Source organism: Artemia franciscana, chromosome 7, assembly GCF_032884065.1.
Source record: "Artemia franciscana chromosome 7, ASM3288406v1, whole genome shotgun sequence".
Taxonomy (NCBI): Eukaryota; Metazoa; Arthropoda; class Branchiopoda; order Anostraca; family Artemiidae; genus Artemia; species Artemia franciscana.
Genome location: NC_088869.1, coordinates 13239286 through 13264849, shown reverse-complemented (window position 1 = coordinate 13264849; position 25564 = coordinate 13239286). Strand labels below are relative to the sequence as shown.

Sequence of the window (25564 nt, the reverse complement as noted above, 5' to 3'; positions counted from 1 at the left end):
TCGAACCGCGTTGGAAAAAAAATTCTAGCTGGTCCAGAACAGAAGTTACCTCTAGAACGTCGAAACTTCGGAAATTATTTCTTAGAGAACGAAGCAACTTGGTATATAGAACACTTCACTTCTTCTTGCATACTTTTCATAGCACTACTCGATAAAAATATAAGAAACATCAAAATCGAAAATTTGAGAAAATTCCGAAAAAAATTAGAACGAGATGGACTTTTCAGGAATTATTTCCGGGAAATCTGTAAGAGCTACAGAATTTTGTGCTCCGGTTCTCGAAGAGACAAATGAAAGTTCTACATGAGTTCAGCATAACTGTATTTCTAACAAGTTTATTTCCGAAGCTAGGGTCGTCTTAACTTGACGCCAAACATCGAACGCACAGTTTCTAAGAAAAAAACCGTTTATTTTTTTTTATGGAAAACTGTTAGAAATTTTAGGAACTTCTCTGGAACTTTTTTACTCTGTTTCACGTTTCCCTTCCCTCTGAAAAATCTCAAATTTTTAACTCTTACCACTTCGGAGCTACAGGTCGCTGATCACGGTGAAAAAAAAAAAAAAAAAAAAAAAACTACGAAAGCAGTAGTGTTGCTCCGCAACACAATAAACACGCACCCGTGATCTGTCTTCTGGCAAAAAATACGAAATTCCACATTTTTGTAGATAGGAGCTTGAAATTTTTGCTACAGGGTTTTTTTATATGCTGAATGCGATCGTGTGATTTTTGTTAAGATTCTACGACTTTTAGGGGGTGTTTTCCCCTATTTTCCTAAATAAGGTAAATTCTCTCAGACTCGTAACTTTTGATGACAAAGATTAAATTTGATGAAACTAATATATTTAAAATCAGCGTGGAAATCCGATTCTTTTGATGTATCTTTTAGTATCGAAATCCGACTTTTAGAGTTTCGTTTACTATTGAGCCGGGTCACTCCTTACTACAGTTCGTTACCACGAATTGTTTGACTGTATGTGTCTTGAACAGTCTTGAAAAGTACGGGTAAAATCAAATTAAATAGTTGACATATAATAATATTAGTTGTTGAATGATCATCATTTCAAAATTTTTATTTCTCTATAATTTTATTTTCACTCTCAATGCTGTAATAACTGAAAAAGAAAATATTTGTGATATAATTCGTTTTCAGTGAAGCTTCAATGACGTAGTAGGCTTTAGGGTTTTACAGTTAAGGGAGGGAGCAGTACCCACATTTTTGTTTGTAGTGAAATTATATTTGTCTTGAACAGCCTAAGAAAGATCTAATAAAAATTAAAGTGAATATTTGAGTTATAAGGATATTAATTGCTGAAAGCTCATCAGTTCAAAATTTTAGTGTCATTTTGATGTTTGTTTTTAAGTACAAAAGAAAAAATATGTAACATAATTCGTTTTCAGTAAAGCGCCAATGACAATGTAGATGTCGGACTTTTACAGTGAGAGAAGGGGGTTATACCAAAACTTTTCCTTGTAGTGATTTTTTGTTTGCACTGATTGTTCACTTAATTTCTGTTCGTTGTTGGTTTAAATATACTTCAATAGCGAAATATTTTGTTTTTGTTTTAAGCTTTATTTGTATATTCAATTTAAGCATTAACCGTTTTGAAATTTATTTTCTTCATTAATGCTAAAACGTGCTGTATGCTCTTTTGCTGACTGTTTTTTAATTGCTGTTCGTTCTTGAGTTTCATTTGCTCTTTAATCAAACTTTCATCAAAGTTTCAAAACTAGTATCAAAGTCACAATACCAAAGTAAAAAAAAATAACAAGTAAAGAAAATATCAAAGTAAACAAGGTATCAAAATAACTATAAGCAAATTGCATAGCTTACAGTCCTTGCACCGTAAACCAATGTTGCTAAGTAACTTACGAAATCCAAGTATCAAAGCAATAATAGGCAAGCTCCGTAAATCAGAGCCTTTTCCCTGGGACTGGGGGAGGAGGAATAAGAGATCACCACTCACAATAAGTGTATAGTGTTATCTTCCCGTTTGTGCGGCAAATGGGAGGATATTCAGAGGTCGGGTTTGATGCTAGGGGGTGGACGGGGATGGCTGTGCACAATCTACTATCGGTAACCATGTTCCAGAATCAAACGTGCCTTCTTTTCTGAATAAACAACCCAAAAATAGTAAACTAGATCTTTCAATTTCTAGTCATTTAGGTCCCCTCTGAAATGTATTTGATCACCTCTTCCAAAAAAATATTTCCCCATGGGTATAAGTTAAAACCCTTCCCGTGGGCTGGGGGGGGAGGTATGTTGAACCCGAGTAGTTTGTCATCTGATCTTTGGACTATTTCAAACTTCATTGCTTTTTCAAAATTTCGATCGGATTCATTTTGATGGTTTGGAGGGGGGTATACCGCCCGATCATTTTTGATGACTCTTAAAAGCTAACTAGAGCTTCCAATTTCTAATCAAATGAGCTATCTCTAGAGTATGGCATCTCTGGAAGTATGAATATCTAAAATTGTGATCTAGTGCATTTGGGTAAAAATAGGCGTGGAAGAGGGGGTGGCGGTTCCCTTCGATCACTTTCGACTGTTAACAAAGGCACTAGAACTTCCGATTTCCAACTGAATGATCCCCCTTGGAAATTTACGCGACCATGCCTAACGTACAAAGTTCCTTAGCGACAAAAATAAAACATTGAAGCCTTATAGCTCTTTACTAGCCGTGCCTCTAAAAAGTGAAAAAAGAATTTTATTTTTACCAGTAATTATCCATTAGCTGTTTTACGGCTTACAAGTAAGCCGGAAAAAGATCACAAATAAGTACATTTTGGTAATGATTCATTTGAAAACTGAAAGGTACCTTTCCGACATTCTATAATTTCTTTTTGACCCAAAAAATCTGACTCTGCTGAAAAGTAGAAGAACATCCAACTAACAAAATGGTGTAAAATATAACCTTGCTTATGTCTATACCTGTCGTAATTCTTCTAGAAAATTTAAGAGTAAAACTTGAATTTTCAACCAATTCTCATTTTCAAAGAACAAAAGGGAAACTAATGTGTTTGAACTGATAAAAAAAATGAACTAAAAACTACATTTTATTATGTAAACTATTGGTTAATTACATTAGGAATATATCGCGATACATCCATCAGAAACCTATCCACAAGAGACGAAATGGGACTAAGTGCTTCAATAACCTAAACTTGCGCGCTTTTGTTATAAATTTCTCTAAACAATTGTTTGTGTCTGATGTTTAATCTAAGTAGACACAAATTTACAGGCTTTTGAGCTTTTCATCACCCTCACCAGTCTAATTTTCGATAGAATTTCACACTACTGTTAATTACATTAACGATCAATCAGCCTTTGTTGGCACCAAAGACAACCAAAAATACTTTAGATTTTGACACAATAACACAACCACTCAGATTTATCTACCTCTTCCCAGCTGACAATGATATTAACTGGAAACGAAAATGCTTCAATTGCCCAAATTTGCTTGCTACACAGCAAATGTTGGATTAATAGTAAAAGAAACTTTTACTGCAAAATGCGCATTCTCCGCTTAAGTTCATTTTTATTACTGTTTAGGTAATTTTTTTAATATAGGAGAATTTGGCCTGAATGGTGCTCGGGACAAACTACTTTTGTGATAAAGTTATCTAAACAATTTTTCTACCTAATTTTTAATCAGAATAAAGCTAAATATTTAAATGCTTTTGAACTTTTCATCCCCTTCTCCAGTTTAATTTTTGTTAGGATATCACACTACTTTAAAATACAATAACGAACATTTATAGCCTTTACTGCAAAGAAAGACAACCAAAAATACTTAGGTTTCAAAACACTACCACAACTACTCGGATTACATCTACATCTTCCCAGACGACAATAATATTAAGGTTGGATGGACTCGCAAAGAATCTTCCTATACCTCCCATGTTAAACATTTGGAGTTTGCCTGACGTTCCTGAATTAGTGATTTGGGCGGTTTTTATGTCAATAGAAGTAAAAAAAAAATCTGGTGAATATTTTGGCATAATCAAATCTTAAAGCCGACAATTATTTTTTTTATAATTCCAAAATAATTATAAAACCTGTTTTGGGTTTGCATTCTAGATTGCTATGCTTGACATTGTTGTGTGGGGTATCAAAAAATAGAGCGAAAAATTTTCTATTCATCAATAAGAAACTTTTTTCTATAATATATACCTCCTGGCTGCAGTCCCTTCAAATACTTTACATATTTGTGTTCCGAAATCAAAATTTCCCCTCAAAAGGTTAGATTGAGCTGTAATCGGAGCATCTAAGAATGCAAAAATTACACCAAGGGGCTAACCACTCGGATTGTTCAGGAGCGATTCAGTCAAGCATTATTTAGTTCTAACCTGTTTAAACAGAGTCTGGAGAAGAAGTAAGGTGCAGATACCAAACTGCCGGTTAATGAATATATAAGAAAATTGTATTGTATGAATAATTAAGGATAAGCTGCGTCTAATCCTAGAGATAAATTGAACTAAGCACAAGGGCCGAATAAGAAGCAATGGTTTTATTTTAAAAAGATTGATCTATCGTTTTGTTTAATTAAAATAAATTCAGGACCAATTTATGTATTGTAGTATAAGTACAATTTTGCATAATCTTCGTACTGAAATAAGAATTAAAAATATATAAAACAAGCTAATTAATAACTAATGAATGAAACAAAGTAACTAATGAACGAAACAAAATGTCCCCAGAATATTTAAATTTGTTATAGCAAGACCCGAGTCTTGCTGTAGAACTACCAAAGCAAACTACAAAAGCAGTCAATGACCAGTCTCAAGTCCAAGGCCTTTCCAAGAAACAATCCAACCCCTTGGTAAATAAACCCCAATAAAAATTACCCATACTAAAGCAGTCAAATGACCAGTCTCAAGTCCAATGCCTTTCCAAGAAACAATTCAACCCCTTAGTAAGTGAAACCCGATAAAAATGGTCAAAACCCTAATAAAGTTCTTATATAGTTCTTGTTATTGACCACAGTAACTTGGGAAAAAAAAAGAAATATGCGAGGGCTCCATTTGCCAAATGTGCGGGCCCATCGTAAAAAGTTGAAATTAAATTATCGGGCTAGAGGGAGACCGCGTTTACCAAAATATATGTTAGAAGACATGACGGATGCTTCGGTTCACGACGAATCAAGTTCCGAAGGAATTGGAACAAATTCCCCTTTTGTGTTGAAAGTTATCACTTCTGGAAGAAATTTGGGGTCAGACCTTCTAAAAGGCTCACGCTGGATTGTGGATCTGCCTTACCTTTTTGAGAATTATGAAAAGCTCGTGATTCGCCACATGTAAGTTTTTTCTTTGTCTTTCATTTTACGTCATTGATTTACTGCTATCAAAATTATTAGGATGGGGAATTATTCTGGGTTGCAATTAATACAACTTGTACCTTATTAATTCTTGATAATTGTCTTTTCTGCTATAGAGAAAGAATGTTCGATAACTTTTAAAGATATTTTCATCCCAAAACAACAGAACGCTCCGACGGTATCTACTTAGGTTGGTTTAATTTCACTATTGTTGGTTTTACCAACAATTTAAAGCTTATATAGAATAATCGGCAGTTGTTTCGCTATTTCTTTAGCAATCTCATCTTCGTATTCAAGTTCTGGCTCCTCTCTTGTCATATTTCACGGGTTATCTATCACATTATTTTCAAATTACGGTTTAGACAAGACAAGATTTATTTCTACAAAACGGCTATCACAAGCCCAAAAGGGCAAAATTCACATTTTAGTGTCAATAAAAAAATTTAAAAAAATGGTGAATGCCAATCAGTAATAAAAATCAAACCAGTTTAAACTCATAAAATTGCAATCAGTAAAAAAGTCAAACCATAAAAAGTCGTAAATTAAAACCGGGAAAACAAATTTAAACAAAATGACAATTTAGTTTACCTTGCAAGAATTGTAAAGTTTGCAGTTGTAAAATAAGCATTAAAACTACAAGTTAAAAGTGGAGCGATAAGAGCGAAGGGTTAGTAATTTAAAATTTCAAATATGTGAAGGATGGACGTTCTTCTATATCTTTCAGTGGAAACTCTTATTTGGGCAAGAAGGGGGGTTTTTGTTGAATTAGAACGTGGGGCAGTGGCGAATGCAGGGGGCACCCTCCCCCTGACATAGTAGTAGATTTGTGGTTGGGACTGCTTGCTCTGGTTCTTTTAGGGACGAATTTTTTTTTAGTTGGTTTTTAATAGTCGAGTTTTTAGTAAGTTTTTAGTTATTAAGGCTGTTTCTTTTTGCAAACAAGTTTGAAACAAGGTTTCAGTTACTTTTTGCAGTCTCTATTAGATTTTTATTAATGACACATGTCCCCAAAAAGTATTTAATTAAATTTAAGTTTATCAAGGGGATCTGTCCGTATTACCACAAATGCCAACTGGGAGGCGAAAATCTTCATTCGTAAGAAGGGGAGATTTAAAATTCTGACTTAATCCGCTGCTAATAGCAACAATAAGAAAGCATTATATTTCTATTTCTTTGTTCTATTTTTCCTGCTACACCATCAAACGAACTATTACTTAATGTTTAATCAACAATTAGTTCCAAAGAATGTATGATACCAAAATATGGTACTAATTTTTTTTTTTTGACAATACAAAGTTTAAGTAACTCGCTATAGTCGCCAGAAGTGCAAATGCTAAAAATTATGCAGAAAAGATTAAATATATTATTTTTTCGTAGAGGGTGAATAACCTTTTAATTGTGTTTTATGGCGAGGTGGTTCTTATAAACTTACTTTTTTTGTATCAATATTTCTAATTGACTTTAATTTCAATAGAACTCATCAGATTTTATATTAAATTAAAGTCCATGTCCACTACCTACCCACGACTTAGAATTTGTTGCAGTTCCCTTTAAATTGCTGGTATTTCTTTGTCCAAAAGTTTATCGGAGTAACCTTTCATGTACACCCCAAAAAAAAAAAATCCTAGATCCGCCCCTGACGTGGCGGGTGGGTAAATATTCACTAGGGAAAAGAGAAGTAGTACAAGGGTTATGCACGATATTGGTGGCAAAATAATAAGGAAATTTGTACTCTCATTTCCTTAAGGGTGACTAGATTTGCTCTCCGAAGAAGGGAAATGTAAGGCCCTTTACCCTGTTTGAAAATAATTCTTAGACATGTTTTTAGAACTGCCTCTATTCTGTCCCACAATTCATTGGACATGCCAGAATGGTAAATAGAGAAACAGAAAAAAAACACAAAAAAATGTATTAATCCAAAAACGTTCAGAAATAAAATGAAAAAAAAAAACAATTTTTTTAACTGAAAATAAGGAGCGACATTAAAACTTGAAACAAGCAGAAATTACTCTGGATATTAAAAGGTTTTCTCCCTTCTCAACGCTCTGCTCCTTACGCTAAAGTTTTTTACTGTTTTAAAAAGTAAACTTGAGAAAAAGAGTCAAATTTTAGCGTAAAGAGCAAGGTGTTGAGGGAGGAAAAGCCCCTTTGATATACGGAGTAATTGCTGTTCGTTAATTTTGCTCCTTACTTTCAGTTAAAAAACTTCTTTTTATCATTTTATTTCCAACATAAAGCGAACTTACCAGTAGAGGTAATTTCGAACAGTTCGTGGTAACGAACTTAAATATGTGAGTTTCATCATCAAGTTTAGTCTTACCCATCAAAAGTTACGAGCCTGAGAAAATTTACCTTATTTTTGAAAATGGTGGAACCACCTAAAAGTCATTTAATCTTAAAGAAAGTAACACCATCAGATTCAGCGTATCACAGAACCTTATTGTACAAGTTTCAAGCTCCTATCTACAAGAATGTAGAATTTTGTATATTTTGCCAAAACACAAATCCCAGATGCGTGTTTATTTATTTAATTCTTTTTTCCAAGGCTGATTGTACCGACCCAGAGGTCTTAAAATTTTGCGAGAGGGCTCATTCAAATGGAAATAAAAAGTTCTAGCGCCCTTTCTAAGTGACCAAACAAATTGGAGGGCACCTAGGCCCCCTCCCACGCTCATTTTTCCCAAACGTCGTCCGATCAAAATCCTGATATAGCCATTTTATTCAGCATAGTTGAAAAACCTTATAACTATGTCTTTCAGGACGACTTACTCCCCCAAAGTCCCCATGGGATAAGCTGCAAGTTAAAAACTTTGACCAGTGTTTGCACAAAGTAATGATTATTGGGAAGTGTACAGACGTTTTCAGTGGGATTTTTTGGTTGGAAGGAGGGGTTAAGAAGAGGAGGTTATGTTTGGGAAACTTTCCATGGAGGAATTTGTCATAGGGAGGAAAATTTTCCATGAATGGGAGGGGGCAGGATTTTCTTGCATGATTTAAAAAAACAATAAAAAAATAAATATGAAAAAGTGTTTTCAACTGAAAGTAAGGACCAGCGCTAAATCTTAAAACGAACAAAAAATATTACACATATAAGGGGTTTATTTCCTCCTAATCTCTCACTCTTTACGCTAAAGTATTTTTTAGAAATTTCAATTATTTATTCTACGGCCTTTGTGATTCAGGGGTCATTCTTAAGGATTTAGGACAAAATTTTAGCTTTAGTGTAATGAGCGAGGTATTGACAAGTGGGCGAGCCCCCCTTATATACGTAATAGATACCTGCGAATATAGAAGTTCGTTAGATAAGCTAATTCGTAAGTTACGTATATTTTTACTAATGAAAACCATCGTAAAAAACTAAAAGCTCTAGTTGCCTTTTTAAGTAGCAAAAAATTGGAGAGCAGCTGGGCCTCCTTCCCCGCTAATTTTTCTCAAAATCGTTCGATCAAAATTATGAGAAAGCCGTTTAGCCAAAAAAATAAAAATTCAAATTTCGTTTTAATTATTCATCTGCGCAAAGCCGAAATCAAAACATGGATTAACGAAAAACGTTCAGAAATTAAATAAAAAACGAATTTTTTTAAAAGAAAGGAAGGAGTAACATTAAAACTTAAAACGAACAGAAATTACCCAGTATATGAAAGGGGCTGTTCCCTTCTCAACGCCCCGCTCTTTACGCTAAAGTTTTTACAGTATTAAACAGTAGAGTTGAGAGAAAGAGTCAAACTTTAGGGTAAAGAGTGGGGCGTTGAGGAGGAAACAGCCTCTTTCATATACGGGATAATTTCTGTTCGTTCTAAGTTTTAATGTTGCTCCTTACTTTCATTTAAAATACTTGTTTTTTTATCTAATAATTAAAAAGTACGGATAAAGGTTCTGAAAGAATGTCTGCAAAGGCTTTAAAGGATTTGAGAAATAAACTAGCTAATTTGATCCTCCTAACTCATAAAAGCATATTGGTATTTTTAATCGTACTAATGAGAACTTTGTGAATTACTCGAACAAAAATTTAAATGATAGTTGAGATGCAACTGAATTTGGGGCACGGATTTTTACTTTGAATTTGATTTTAGGGAGTCAAGTGAGACTTAATTTTTCTTGGAATTTGGTTAGTAATTTCCGTTGAAATTTGGTAAATCGACACGAGTCTGTTTAGAGGGCATTTCCTGTCATGCCCCAAAGGATTTTGTAAAGTTTTGAAATACTTGGCTTTCCTGATTGGTAGGTCCAGGACAGTTTTTGGCTCGGTTACATACATAGATAAAATTGGGTGGTATAATCTGACAATGAAATACAACAAACTTTCGGTTAGATCGTATAATTTCCACTTCTCACCCATTTCTAGCTATATTTTATATTTTATTTCATATTTTAATTACCCTACATCGCTCACTACTCTACATACTAACTATCCTTTTTGAAGCTATAGCACTTTCCTTTCTACCAAAACAATAAAATCGCTACTTTACTATTTTACTTCCTCACAACCAATTAGCATTTTATTTACAGGTGCCAAGACATCAATTTGGTTTCAAATATGATGTTTTCTAAAGATCATAGAGCTGGATTGCGCTCAAGACTCATCTTCAAGTGCGAATCATGTCATGAGGAAGCCACAATTCACACAGAAAAACCCCTTGCTCCTAGAAGGCTTAAAAAAAAAGACTCAACGAAAACCGTAGTCAAAAAACGGAAAAGGACTGATTTTGATAGTATGAATACTATCAGAAAGAAACACAAAACAGAAACAGGAACAGTAAGTGTCAACAAAGAGGTAGTGGTTGGTGCAATAAATGATGGAATGACTCACGCCCAGGTTCAAGAACTTTTCTCTACCATTGGAATAAATACCCCGTCTCAAAAAGTCTTTACGAAATTTGAGAAAGAGATTTGCTTAGAATTGGAAAAAGTTCTCTATGACTATCTTATCAAAAATGGGAAAACCGAGCGAAGGATGGCACTGGAAGCAGGTGAAAAAATTCACCCAAATGGAGCTGCAGAGACATGTGTTATAGTTGATGGAAGCTGGTGTACACGAAGTTATGGGAATAGGTATCGTGCACTCTCAGGCTGTGGAGTGGTGATAAGTTTCTATTCGAAGAAACTCTTAAATCTAGGAATTAGGAACAAATATTGCTGTACTTGCGTAAAATACAGGCATCAAGTAAATAGATCTGTTCCTGAACATACATGTTTTATGAACTGGCAGGGGCCCAGTACAGGTATGGAGTTAGATATATTAGTTGACGCATTCCGAATAGCAACATCCATGCACAATCTAAGATATACTCGATTTGTTGCCGACGGCGATTCGAGTACCGATTCTGAAATTATAGCAAAACCATATACCATATGGCAGAAATGTAGAAAAAATTGAGTGTGCTAATCATGCGTGCAAATGCTTGAAAAACAGACTATATAAGAAGCAGCATGAAAATGCCGAATGCAGAAGATTTCTTAGTGCCGCAATAATAAAGAAAATGTGTGATTTTGCCAGAAATGCAATTGTATGTGCCACCACAGAGAAGAAAAGCGTGAAGGATCTCATCAGTGCGCTGAAGTCAATTCCTCTATATTTTTTCCGTGGCGACCATAAGTTTTGTCCTACACGCTGCTCGTTCTCCGGGAAAGTTCTACAGGTCAATCCTGAAGACCCCCCTAGCAACATCTTTCTCAGCCATGTGTATTCAGCCTTTGATACGCCGACCAGAAGGGCTCGTCTACTGATAGGAAAGCACACGAGCAACCTGGCAGAATATTTTATGAGCATAGTTGCAAGGCTTATAGGTGGCAAAAACATTATAGTTAGCCAAAGTGCGCGATATACCACCCGTGTTAAAGCAGCAGGAATCTGATTTATGAAAGGTCACTCAGCTCGCCTTGAAATATTTCGAAGAACTGCAGGATCTATACCAAGTAGGCAGTTGAAAAAACTTGCACAACAGCGGGCCATGACTACTGCTCGACGTAAAAAACTGTCTTCTAGAAAGCGCCTTTTCACTAATGCTTCCACAAAACTCCCTTCAAAAGAAATCAGAGAGCCTACCGGAGCAGACAAAAACTACGGCTCGAACACAACTGCTCCGGATCTTGATTGCAGTGCGCTCGAAATTGCAAAAACAATTTTTTGACTAGTCTCCAATGTACTGCAACAGAAATCCTCAGTATCGAAAAAGCCACTAGGCTTCAGAGAAATTCTATCGATAATAGCTGGATAGAATACAGAAAAAACAGAATTACAGCTTCCGTAGCTGGTGCTGTTTGTAAAAGGCGGTTGAAGACTGTGGGTTCATTAGTTCGGCAGCTGCTGTATCCCAGAAACCGCCAAACAAAGGCAATGGAGCATGGTCAGATGTATGAGCCTGTAGCTATTGCAGCTTTTGCAAAGAAAATGGGTTGCATTGTGAACTCTGCTGGGCTTTTCATTCACAAGGAATATGGGTTTCTAGGGGCCAGTCCGGACGGGATAGCAATTTTTCCTTCGGGTGAGAAGGCTCTTTTGGAGGTGAAGTGCCCTTTGACAGCAAAAGGGCTTACATTGGAAGAGTGGATAGCGCTTAAAAAAAATACATGTCTTGAAAAGAAAGTTAATAGTGAAATAAAGCTGAAAAGAACACATGACTTCTATTACCAAATTTAAATGCAATTGGAATGTTGTGACATTGATTTTGTATACTTTGTAATATTTTTAGGAGAAGAGGAATTATATTATGAAAAGATTGGTCGTGAACGTGAATTCTGGTCTAACAAAATCCTGCCAAATCTACAAAATTTTATTTTGAGGCACAGTTACCAGAAATTGTCGACGGAAGGTTGCCAAGAAGTATGGAGATACGAGAATCGTTTATATACATCCAACTGTGCTAGGTATGGGTAGTTATCATGTGTCATTACAGTCTTATCCGAATACAAATTCAGATATACAAATACTCAAGCAACAATCGAACTTTAGGATATTTTTTGATGAACCCGTATGGATACGCTAAATGAAAAAAAACAAGTTTTTTTTAACTGAAAGTAAGGAGCGACATTAAAACTTAAACGATCAGAAATCACTTCGTATATGAAAGGGGCTGCTCCCTCCTCAACGCCCCGTTCTTTACGCTTTTTTAACTGTTTTTAACTGTTTTAAAAAGTAGAATTGAGAGAAAGAGTAAAACTTTAGCGTAAAGAGCGGGGCGTTGAGGAGGGAGTAGCCCCTTTCACATACGAAGTAATTTATATTCGTTTTAAGTTTTAATGTTGCTCCTTGCTTTCAGTTAAAAACATGTCTTTTTTTATTTAATATCTGAACGTTTTTGAACTAATGCATATTTTGATTTTGGCTCTCTACAGATGAATAATTAAAACGAAATTTCATATTTATATGGCTTTCTCATAATTTTGATAGAATCACTTTGAGAAAAAAGGAGCAGGGGAGGAGGATTAGTTGCCCTCCAATGTTTTGGTCACTTAAAAAGGCAACTAGAACTTTTAATATTTTACGAACGTTTTTGCTAGTAGAAGATCTACGTAAATTACGAGTTAGCTTATGTAACGAACTTCTGTATTCTGTTAGTGTTAAATTTTAATGCTGCTCCTTACTTTCAGTTGAAAAAACTGTTTCATATTTATTTTTGTATTGTTCTATTTTGAAATAAGGCTAGAAAATCCTGCGCTCCCTTCTTGGAAATTTTCTTCCCCATGACAAATACCTCCATGGAAAGTTCCCCCAACATAACCCCCTATTCTCAACCCCCCGCCAACCAAAAATCCTCCTGAAAATGTCTGTAGATTTCCCAATAACCATTACTATATAAACACTGATCAAAGTTTGTAACTTGTAGCCCCTTCCACGGGGATTCTGGTGGAATAAGTCGTCCCCTAAGACACAGTTATAAGGTTTTTCGACTATGCTGAATAAAATGGCTATCTCACAATTTTAATCGGATGACTGTGGGAAAATAATTAGCGTGGGAGGAGGCCTAGGTGCCCTCCAATTTTTTAGATCACTTAAAAAGGGTACTATATACTTCATTTTTTATATATAATTCACTTGTATATAACTTTATTTCCGTTGGAATGAGCCCGCTCGCAACATTCTATGCCAACTGGTTCGATATAATCACCCCTGGAAAAAAAAATCCATATTTTTGCTGATAGAAGCTTAACACTTCCACGGTAGGGTTCCCTGATAGGCTGATTCGGATGGGTGTAATTTTGGTTTTATTACTTTTATCGGGTGTTTCCCTCTATTTTCTAAAATAAGGCAATTTTTATTAGACTCGTAATTGTAGATAGGTATCTCATATATTTAAAGTCAGCATTAAAATGCGATTTTGTTCATGTAGCTATTGGTATCAAAAATCCGTTTTTTAGAGTTTTGGTTACTATTGAGCCGGGTCGCTCCTTAGTACAGTTCGTTACCACGAACTTTTTGATAACATGAAATAAATTTGTCACTTCGCTGCGAGCAATTATTTAAATTATATTTTTCTAAATAGATCTGCATGAAGTAAAAACCCGAAAATATGTACTTTTTATTTGTAATTTCCACAATTTTATACCGCGTCTCCTGGCAAATAATGTTGACCAGACCACAGGCACACACGCAGGCGAGGGATTCACCCACCTTAAATTTGTATAATGCTTAATTTTCTCAGCAAAATGTTTAATTTTCCTGTGTTTTCCTGGTATTTCTTTCGTAAGAGTTGAACCCCCCCTCCTCCAAAAAAAAATCTCGAATAACAATTTCCCTAATTTTCTCCTAGAATAATAGTTCTTTTCCAAATAAATATTCCTATTTACTTGTCGAATTACGAAGAATGAATATACATTAATCGTAATTTTCAGTGAGAAACCCCTTGAATTTAATGACGGCAGTGAAATCTGATAACCTTGAGTATTTGTGTGATTTACCGCGATTGAAAAAGAACTGAACAGGCAGTATAAATTCTGGAGGAGCGTCCGGCCTTAACTGGCAACGAGGATGCTTCAATTGCTCATTTAGAACGTTCATTTATATTACTGATAAGGTCAATTTATTGTAATATGAATGAATTTGGCCCTAATGGTGCTCGGGATAGATTTCTTTTGTAGTAATTCATATAAACAATTTTAGTTCAGCTCATTTATATTACTGATTAGGTCAATTCATTGTAATATTAAATAAAAAAAAATAGTTTTTTTAACTGAAAGTAAGGAGCGACATTAAAACTTAAAACGAACAGAAATTACTTCGTATATGAAATGGGTTATCCCCTCCGCAGTCCCACGCTCTTTACGCTAAAGTTTGACTCTTTGCCACAATTCTACTTTTTAAAACAACTAAAAACTTTAGCGTAAAGAGCGTGGGACTGCGGAGGGGATAACCCATTTCATATACGGAGTAATTTCTGTTCGTTTTAAGTTTTAATGTCGCTCCTTACTTTCAGTTAAAAAAACTAGTTTTTTTTATTTAATTTCTGGACGTTTTTGAATTAATGCATGTTTGATTTTGGCTCTCCGCACATACATTATTGAAATGAAATTAGTATATTAATTTTTTTTTGGCTAAATGGCTTTCTCTTAGTTTTGATCAGACGATTTTGAGAAATAAGGGGTGGGGAAGGAGGCCTAGCTGCCCTCCAATTTTTCGGTTACTTAAAAAGGCTACTAGAACTTTTAATATTCAACGAACGTTTTTATTAGTAAAAAATATACGTAACTTAAGAATTAACTTACGTAACAAACTTTTATATTCTTATATTTTTATTATGTGTACGAGGGGGTTTGTACCCTCGTTAATACCTCGCTCTTTACACTAAATCGTAAGTTTTGTTCCAATTCTTTAAGAATGACCCCTGAATCAAATAGGTCGTAGAATAAGTAGTTGAAATCACTAAAAATATTTTAGCATAAAGAGCGAGGTATTTATCTCCTCCTAAATACCTCGCTTTTTATGCTAAAGTACTTTTAGAACCCTTCATATGCGTAATGATCTCTGTTTGTTTTAAATTTCAATGCTATTCCTTACTTTCATTTGAAAAAAACGTTTTCATGTTTATTTTTTCATTGTTTTTTTTATAGTAATGCTAGAAAATCCTGCGCCCTTTTCATTGGATTTTTTTCCCCCATGGCATATTTCTCCAAGGAAAGATCCTCCCACATAGCCCCCTCCCTCAACCCTACCCCCAAAACCAAAAAAATCCCCCTGAAAACGTCTGTACACTTCCCAATAACCATTATTATATGTAAACACTGGTTGAAGTTTGTAACTTGCAACCCCTCCCCCAGGGACTGTGGGGGAGTAAGTCATCCCCAAAAACATAGTTATTAAGATTTTCGACTATGCCAAACAAAATGGCTATCTCAAAATTTTGATCCGTTGACTTTGGGAAAAAAATGAGCGTGGGAGGGGGCCTAGATGCCCTCCAATTTTTTTGGTCACTTAAAAAGGGAACTAGAACTTTTCATTTCCGTTAGAATGAGCCTTCTTGCGACATTCTAGGACCACTTGGTCGATACGATGACCCCTGGGGAAGAAAAAACAAAACAAAAAAACAAACAAATAAACACGCACCCGTGATTTGTCTTCTGGCAAAAAATGCAAAATTCCACATTTTTGTAGATAGGAGCTTTAAACTTCTATAGTACGGTTCTCTGATACGCTGAATCTGATGGTGTCATTTTCGTTAAGATTCTACGACTTTTAGGGGGTGTTTCCCCCTATTTTCCTAAATAAGGCAAATTTTCTCAGGCTCGTAACTTTCGATGGCTAAGACTAAACTTGATGAAACTTATATATTTAAAATCAGCATTAAAATGCAATTCTTTTGATGTAGCTATTTATATCAAAATTCAATTTTTTAGAGTTTTGGTTACTATTGAGCCGGATCGCTCCTTACTACAGTTCGTTACCACGAACTGTTTGATAAGGAATTCGGCCCTAATGGTGCTCGGGATAGATTTCTTTTGTAGCAATTTATCTACCTTATTTATAATGAAAAAGAGAACAAATTTATATACTTTAAGATTTTCATCCGTTTTGACAGCAACAAATCCGATTTTTATCAAATCTAGACCTGACTTTATCAGAGTATCAGATTTGAATTTTACAGTGCTTTAGAATCAATCTTGATCACGTGTAATTTTTATTAGTTACAAGAGTAAGATAATATATTTTAGCTTTAAATACAATTCCACAACCACAGGGTTTGCTCCGTCCCTCCATGCGTTGGCCCGGTATAGCAGTACCTCCGGGATCGGCGCACCCCTTTCGAGGGGAAACCAAAGTCCATGAACCCTAATTAAACAATGTATATTATACGTTATTCAAAATGGAAAGAGACCCTGGTGTTAGTTACTTAGTCTCTGGAATATATTGGAAATCATTTTTTTTCCAAATTAAAAAAAGAAGAAACACTATATAAAATTTACAAAAATTATTGGTGAAAAAGCCAATGGGTGGACGCAATAATTAATTTAAAGTGCCCAAGCTGGACCAAAATCCCCATGCATCCTTATCGAAAATAGTTCGTAATTATAAACTGCTGAAATTTAAATTGAACCAATATTTGATTAAATGGCTGAAGCGATTATTTTTGGCCTCAGGCGGCTTGGTTCTGCGGTGAGTTGTTGATAGTAGTAATGACTAAAGCCCCCCTATGATTGTTAGAGAGAAAATAATTGGCAAAGTCAGTAGAACGGTCACTGGGTTCTCAGAAATTAAGTTTCGACTTTCCAGTCAAATTGATAAGAGAGTGAGAAACCCCTGATTTTCTTTTCTCAAAAAGGTAAACTTGCATCTAAACCACCTAGAGGCTTGCATATGAAAATGAAATGGGGTATTCCTATTTTCAAAAATAATTCAGAGACTTGATTCACTGCTGTGAAAAAAGTTTTGTAAGGCTGCATCTGTTTAAAAAATTAGAGTTTTTGAGTGGCATTCAAAGCAACGGGATTTATGTCGATAGACATTAGTAAAATGTTAAGATTTTCAACAATTCATACTTACCCGATTCAAAAGCTGCCCTGATCATGAAAGTGGCGCACTCTGGCTGAGGCCTTTCCAATTTACTTTGGATTGGACGATCCCCTGTGATTACCCCAAATGGGGGCAACTCAACATCGTAATTTTTGGTAGTGGGGAATTGCGTTCGCGCGAATCTCTGTCCACACATTGAACAGGTTTCTTCGTTTGAGCCCGCACTACGTTGCAATTTTGTGATTTGAAAGGAAAAAGTAAGCAAATTGATAATGTTTAAACCAAGTAAATTTGATTGTTTGGCCCTCTTAAAAAAATTAATTTCCAATCTTTCGCCTTTTACTAAAGATTAACGTGGGGAGGGGCACTTGATGAGTCTTAACAAATATTTGAATGCCGAACGGAAATATCCGGTAGGGATGCTAGCGGTGCAAGAGACGCTGCGAACCAATTATAATTCGAGTTTGCATAACTGCATATTATATTAAAAGCAAGGCCTTGTGTAATATTCTTGATGGCATTAGCCTAAACTGCCCTATCATTAAATATTAGCCAAGCTTCGCATAGAGTGATGGGAGATTTCCACCTCTCTTTGCTGCAAGCTTTTCAAAAATTTGAATAATTTTATGTTTGATAATGATAAATATGTAGAATTCTCTCATTGATTTATACGAAATCGCTAAAACTAATTACTATTTACTTATCAACATACAGTAGCTGTTTTGTAAGTAACGCCAGTCGGAAAAATTCTTATGATTATTTTTTGTTATTAATAAAATATTAATTATGTGCTTAAAATTGGTCTTGAATCGTAGTTTAATTTAAAGTAAGCTAAATATGATTTTTGTTTAAAAATTGATTCCTCCGCGAGGGACTAGAGACTCACCAGAATAGAATTACAGTATAGACGATCAGTTATTCTACTTGCTGACGCGTAAATATTGCAAATGAATGCAATTTGACTAGTGCTAGTAGCAGGATAGCTATGTAAAAACAGTCTTGATTGATGGATGTATATCTGTTAATTACGAACGCAAAGTTGGTTAAACTGTGGGTTAATAATGAAACTAGATTATAAAAACCGAAAAGAAAAAACGCACCAAATTTCAATTAATCTTTCATATATATGAAGTCCCGTCAGTGATTTTTGTTTAGGATGGGAGGAGGGGTTGGGGGAAGGTACAGTAGACGTCTTCAAAACGTATCAAATTTTGTCAATGTGCATTTTTTACGACTAAGGAACAAATTTTAGAGGAGAGAAAGGGGGGAAACCATGGAGCCTCCCTCCTCTGGATACAGGCTTGAAGGGTCTAAGTATCATAGAAAGTGATGATTAAGTATCAAAATGATGATTATACACAATTATAGTCTAAAACTCCTCAAGGATTGGCGACTATTGAGGTTTTTACAGCTGAAAAAGAATCTAAAATATCTAAAGAGTAAAAGAATAAATAAACTAAAATATAAAAGATAATATAAAATATAATATAAATATAAAAGATAATAACTAAAATATAAAAGAATCTAAAATAGATAATAAATTATTCTACCTACTGACATTCGATTACATTAGATAACCTAGTCAAGCCTAAAACGAGCAAAAATTAAAAGAAGTAAGGCTGACAACCCCCAAGTCTTTTAAAGACAAGAACAAATATTGCACTTTATTAAAAAAAAACAAATAACCACGGATTGTCAACGATAACCGTGGATTCGTTGAGAAGTACTAAGGAAAGGGAAAAAGAGGAATTTGCACACCATAAATATCTTAAAAACGTATAAAAAATCAAAAATACATTTTTGTCGAAAAGAATTCCGTATGAGCTTCTGAAATTTTTATATTAATTGATATTAATAGATATACTGAAGGATTTGACTTATTATGCTTATTCTGAATGCATAAAATTCAAATTTATTGTTACCCATCAAAAGCAACGAAGCTGAGAAAATTTGCCTGATTTTTCAAAAAAGGGAGAAAACACCCATTAAAAGTCCAGGAATCTTAATGAAAATCACACCGTCAAATTCAGCGTATACGAGAGTTATCTTATACAAGTTTAAAGGTCCCATCTACAAAAAATATGGAGTTTTGTATTTTTTTTTTTTTTTGCCAGAAAGATCAAGGATGCGTGTGTATTTTTTTTTCTTTTTCGAGTCAAATTTAAAACGAGCGAAAATTACCTTGACTAGGGGTGACAACCCTCACGCCTTCTCAAGATAAGAACATAATTTGCACTTTGCCGAAAGCAAAATACATTTTATATGTCGCAAAACCTATAAAAATTCATTCATTTTGCTCACACTTTCATGTAATAAGCTTAAATCATAAGCATAATCTAAGTCCAGGAGAGTTTTTCCTCACCGTTTGATTCCGTGGTCTCCAATTGCCTTTCCTGTGCTCCTTTAGACAAAGTCCATCAAAATAATTCATATAAAGGGAGACAGAACACAACCCTGCTTAAATCCTGATTTAATACAAAACCAGCTGCTAACCTCATTTCCCATTTTAACCGCAGCAGTATTGCTATCGTACATAGCAAAAATCACTTTAATGTATTTGTCTGGTATACCCTATAAGGATAAGACCTTTGCTAAAGCTCTTCTATCAACAGAATCGAACGGTCGCTCATAGTCTATAAAACTGAGGACCAAAGGTGTTTGACAACGAAGGCACTTCTCAAATTATTAACCCAAGACTGAAGATTTGGTCGACACATCCTTTTACCTACCTACCTCTACAGCATCTCTCAGTCTAAAAAGTGTCATAATACTAAATAATTTGGTACCAACAGCGACCACACCAATGCCTCGATAATTACTACATTCACTCTTGTTACCTTTCTTATAAAATGGTTTAATTAAGGTTTTCTTAAAATCATTAGGTACTTCCCCTCTTCAAAAATCATATTCATAATTTTACGTAGTTTATTTCTAAACTCATATTTAAGAAACACATTATCACACTATCAGCACCAGGAACCTTATTATTTTTTAATCCTTTTAGTACTGTCGCTAATTCTTCCTCACAAAACAAATCTTCCTTCACATCCAAGGTATCACAAACTTTTCCATTTTCATCTATATCTTTTCCTGCAACTGTATCTCGGTTTCGCTGATTCTCAAATTTTTCCACCCATCTCTCTTTAACTCTTCCTTTATCACTAATTTTTGTCCCATTCCTATCAAACAGTTCGCGGTAACGAACTGTAGTAAGGAGCGACCCGGCTCAATAGTAACCAAAACTCTAGAAAATGGAATTTTGATACAAATAGCTACATCAAAACTACATAAAAAAACCTACATCTTAAAGACTAACTTTAAAGTTATTTTTTGATTGGTCTATGACCAAAGTCCATTCAAATGTTTTCGGCCTCAGCTCCATTGTACAGTTCAACTATCTTTGTCTTTCAGTATTATCAATGATACCAATGTACTTGCTCCTTCAAGAGCGCAGCACAAACGACTGACTTTAATCAAAGACTAACCTTTAGACTATATTCAAGGAACCGCTCTACCCCTGGGCGAACAATTTCTGCTCAGAAGCTAGTGAGTCATTTCTACGTAATCTGTGTTTCTCCTTTTTTGTTTTTGCAAAGATTGTTGGCTAGTTTGGAGCAAAGGCTCCAAAACCAGCTAAGGTTGCAAAACCTAAAGGGGATAAAAAAGCCAAGGCACCAGCAAAATACACCGAAATGATCACCAAATCCATTGCTGACCTGAAAGAACGCGGGGGATCTAGCCGTCAGGCCATTCTCAAATACATAATCGCCAATTTCCAGGTTGGCAATGATGCCTAAGTTGTGAATATGCATCTTAAGCAAGCTTTGAAGCGCTGCCTTGCAACTTTTAGACTATATTCAAGGAACCGCCCTACCCCTGGGCGAACAATTTCTGCTCAGAAGCTAACCAGTCATTTCTAGGTAATATTTGTTTCTCCTTTTTTGCTTTTGCAAAGATTGCGATTGATGTGTTGTATTGTTAAAAAAGAAAATAATACAAACAAAAAGAGTCGGAACTTTTTCAAATCAAACTTTTCTTTATTATTGGAAGTTGAAAAAAGAAATTAAGCAGAAATATTTTTAATTGTGGTATTTCCCTATAAAATAGTACTATTATTTATGTGCCTAGTTGGAATGATTTACGTTTCCTTAATGAATCTGTTAAAAAAAAAAGTTATATTGTCCTAAGCAAAAACAGGATTTAATTATATCCTTTTCTGTTGTATAATTATTATTATATTTTCCTTATGTAAATTATATTAGTTACCATTGATCAGCCTTTTCGGGAATGGATCCTTCCCTCCAACGATTTGAAGGCACCGCTCTACCCATTCAGCTATGGCGATGTATTTGTATATTTATCAATGTGAGCACTTTATTATTGAGTTTGAACCTTATGATTCAGCCGTAAAATTTAGTCCAAGATGGTGTTTTTTAGACAGCAATAGCGCTAGAATGCAAAAGTAACTATTATAGAGCGTGTTTTGGGCTCAAACAACAGCTAAATTATACTTGAAAGGGAAAAGTAGACAGTCAAAATTTGAAATTTATAGCATTATAACCTTCTGAACAGAGTTTCGAGCATTTGCTTTGATAGCCTTGAAAAGGGCTGTTTGATACTGTAGAATAGACCTATTGCACACATCACTTTTTAGCTGGTTTCTTAGCTACTGACTTTTTAGATGCCACTTTCTTGGCGGTGGGAGATTTCTTGACTGATGGCCCCTTCTTAGGTGTCGACTTCTTTGCTGCTACTGCTTTTTTGGCAACAGTGGGTTTCTTGAAAGTCTTTACAGGTTTCTTGCTACCAGCCATTGGCTTGGTAGCCTTTTTGGCTGAAGTTGACCTTTTAACTGCAGTAGGTTTGGCTGTTTTCTTGACTGAGGTCCTCTTAGCTGTGGGCTTGGCAGGCTTTCCAGCCTTGGGGTTTTCGGCCTTAATAGGCTTTGCAAGCTTGAAAGAACCAGTTACGCCAGTACCTTTGGGATTTATAACAATTCCATTTGCAAGGCAGCGCTTCAAAGCTTGCTTAAGATGCATATTCACAACTTTGGCATCATTGCCAACCTGGAAATGGGCCATTATGTATTTGAGAATGGCCTGACGGCTAGATCCCCCACGTCCTTTCAGGTCAGCAATGGATTTGGTGATCATTTCGGTGGAATTTTAGTGGTTTGCTGGTGCCTTGGCCTTTTTATCCCCTTTAGGTTTTGCAACCTTAGCTGGTTTTGGAGCCTTCGCTTTCTTTTCCTTCTTGGCTGGTGAAGCCATGCTCTGGGATTCTACAGATGTTGGTGCCACTTGAGCCTCAACTTCAGACATTTCCAATTCTTTTCTAACTTCTCTCTATCACTAGCACGACCAGTGTTGCCACATTGTCAGCGTAAAGAAAACGCCCTGGGATTTTCAAAATAAGCCCGAACAAGCCCCAAAAAATGTTATCGAAATAATCCACTTTTGAGACTTCACTTTATTGTGAGTGTGTCTGAAAGCTTGTTCCACGGAGAGTGCTACAACTGGATGCAACATTAATGCTGAATTTTCAGTCTGAAAGCTATTCTCATCGTTTTTTCTTTAAACTTCAGGAAGAGTCGTAATTTTGTTTATCTCACCTTAACATTCGCAGGGAAGAAGGATAAACCAACCCAGCAGACGGGAATACTTGATTTTTTTGCCGCTTTTAAGTTTGAAATGTAAAAGAATTACCTTAAGCTGTGTGGCAGCTTAGTATTTTGAACTCAGGGCTTTTTCTTCTGAAGCTAAGCCTTTGCATTGAAAAACTTATGGTGCGAAAGTGAAACTGTCTACTTGGAAACAAATTCGTCCAAAGAATTCTCAAACTCGAGACTTCTGAAATCAAAGAACATGTGCTCAAACGTAGAATCAAAGTTGGACGATTTAATTGTCTCCGACGTGGCTGGCTGGACGCAAAATATCTGATAACTGAATGTGCAACCAAAATGAACAAGACCAAAGGTTTCTATGGAATCCCAGAATTTAATCTGTGATCCAAACAATTGGCTCTTGTAGGTGTCCGTTCTTCACCGGACTCCTTAAAGTTGAACTGAAAAGCAAATTTTTGTATGTGTATTTTAAGTGAATACAATGCAATATCGGATTGTGTTAAGAGGAGTTTTTGGCATTTTTATTGTTTTCTCTAGCATGATGTTCAGAATATTTAAGGCCATGCTCACAGCGCTAAGTTCTACTATGTCGCGGAAACTTTGAACCTCAATACAAACTCGGCTTTTCAGTGGTCCAATCAAATGAGCTTGGTTAACACTGCTAAGTGCTTGAACGCCTATTTGTCGTAAATCGTTTTCGTCAAGGATACAACACAGTTACTAGCTGTAGAGGTACCCCAAATCTGACAGGGAATATCACTGTATGGAATTTTATTAATCGCGAATATATTCAAGTAATGTATACAACGGATATTTCGGCCCTTCTTGGCAAGGGTCCTTCCTCGTCAGGCTGTCAAACTTCATGATCAACCTTAGGGAACGATATTTTCTCTGAATAGGATCGTAATTGACGTGTCCGTTTAATTCGTTGCTTGAATATGTGTGTCCAAGTCAGCATGGGCCCAAGTCATAGCAACGAAGTAACGCATTTTCAATTGGTCTTTCAGCCCTTTTCGGTAAACAAATTTTACTATTCAGATTTAGAAACAGGATTTTTCATTGAGCGGTTTTTGTTGTTGTGTGTGTTATTTTGTACTCTCTCTATTTCTTTCCTTTGATTACTCCACTATCTTAAACCTATAGAGTGGGTCATAAATATTATTATCATACGAAAATAGTTGTGTTTTTGCAGATACCATGGTATTCGGTATACGGTCTAAAGTCGTTTCTGCAGCTACGGTGGTATCCGATACCACGGTCAAAAGGCGTTTTTGCAGTTGTCGTGGTATCTGGCCAGCTACCGCGGTAACTGATATTCAGATATCACGGTCCGACCGTGGTATCTGCTCGTGGTATCTGAAAATTCATCTAATTTTCTTCAAATTTTGTCAAATTGGTGAGAAAGAACTTCAGCACTTAGTTATGTAATTGGATATCAGTTTTTCTTTTGGGATGACTTTTGAAAAGTGCAATTTCGGCAATATAATAGTCGTTTTTGCAGTGGACCGTATATCAGATATCACGGTAACTGCAAAACGACTAACTGTAGATCCGCAGTTACCGTGGTAACAGGGGTTTCAGCGAAAACGCAAAATATGTGTGTTTACGTCATATCTACTGTGATTCGACGTCATATCTGCTTTGACAAAACTGATCAAAACTTCGTGCCTTACTTCTGCCAAATTTCTGACTTCAGCCGGATTCCCGGCGAAGGATTTATCCGGAAAGAACAAAGGGTTCTCAGCAGGCTGGCACTGGAAGAAATTAAACTAATGCAGGTTAGTTTCTTTCACCAGCAAGTCAATCCATGAAAGAAATGGACATAATAGCTAAATATTTCTCTTTTTTATAGACCAAACGTGTTACAACATAATGGCAGAAGTGATAGATATCGATCAGGAATATGAGGACGATGATAAAGTCTCGGACGATAGTGAAACCTCCAACGAAAAACCGAGGATCACAAAGAAAGGGGCAGACCAAAGATACAAGACTGAGTGGGAAAGAGAATCTGACTTTAACGAATGGTTAAGAAAAGGAAAGGTGCAGACCGGTCAAAACAGTGGATATTTAGCTCACTGTCTTTACTGCAAAAAGGATTTCGTTTGTAAAAAACAGACAGACCAAAGCTCACGAAGAAAATAAAAAAGCGTGGATAACTTCGTCTTCTAAGACCATGCCATTGAGTCTTCATTTTTCTGGTGATTCAAAAATCAAAAGAGTTGCCACAGTTGAAGCGAAGCGAGTGACATTTTTTGTTGAGCACGATCTACCCTATTCGCTTTCTGGAGACTTGCTGAAACTTGTGAAAAGTATGCCAGGTCCAGATCTTCTAAGCCAGGCCACTCTTGGTAGAACTAAAGCAACTAATAATGCTCAACAGGCGTTGGCCCCTCATTTTCATGAAAAGCTTCTTGAAAACCTGAAAACGAATCTTTTCTCCGTAGTAATTGACGAGACCACAGATTCCTCTGTAGCCAAACAACTTGCTGTTTCTGTCAGCTTTTGTGTCGAAGCAATGAATGTGCAGGTAGATTTGATGGCTCTTGTCGAATGCAGCGACAGATCAGCGTCTGGTCTATTCAACCAGCTAGTGATGGTGATGGATGATGTCAAGAAGGCGGGTGTTCCTCTACAAAGCTGGGTCGGATTCTGCTCTGACACAACGAATGCTATGGTGGG

At 35.7% G+C, this 25564-nt stretch overlaps 1 long non-coding RNA gene and 2 other non-coding genes across 4 annotated transcripts in view; 2 read left to right on the top strand and 1 right to left on the bottom strand.

The window, feature by feature from the left end:
* LOC136028869 (uncharacterized) overlaps positions 1–25564 on the bottom strand; it is a 110196-nt gene that overhangs the window by 24562 nt on the left and 60070 nt on the right. The window lies entirely within an intron of this gene.
* On the top strand, positions 17282–17446 carry LOC136029772 (U1 spliceosomal RNA). Its single transcript, XR_010618100.1, has one exon. It is a non-coding gene; the product is annotated as a U1 spliceosomal RNA (small nuclear RNA).
* Positions 17556–17675, top strand: LOC136029785 (U5 spliceosomal RNA). The gene has a single exon (XR_010618111.1). It is a non-coding gene; the product is annotated as a U5 spliceosomal RNA (small nuclear RNA).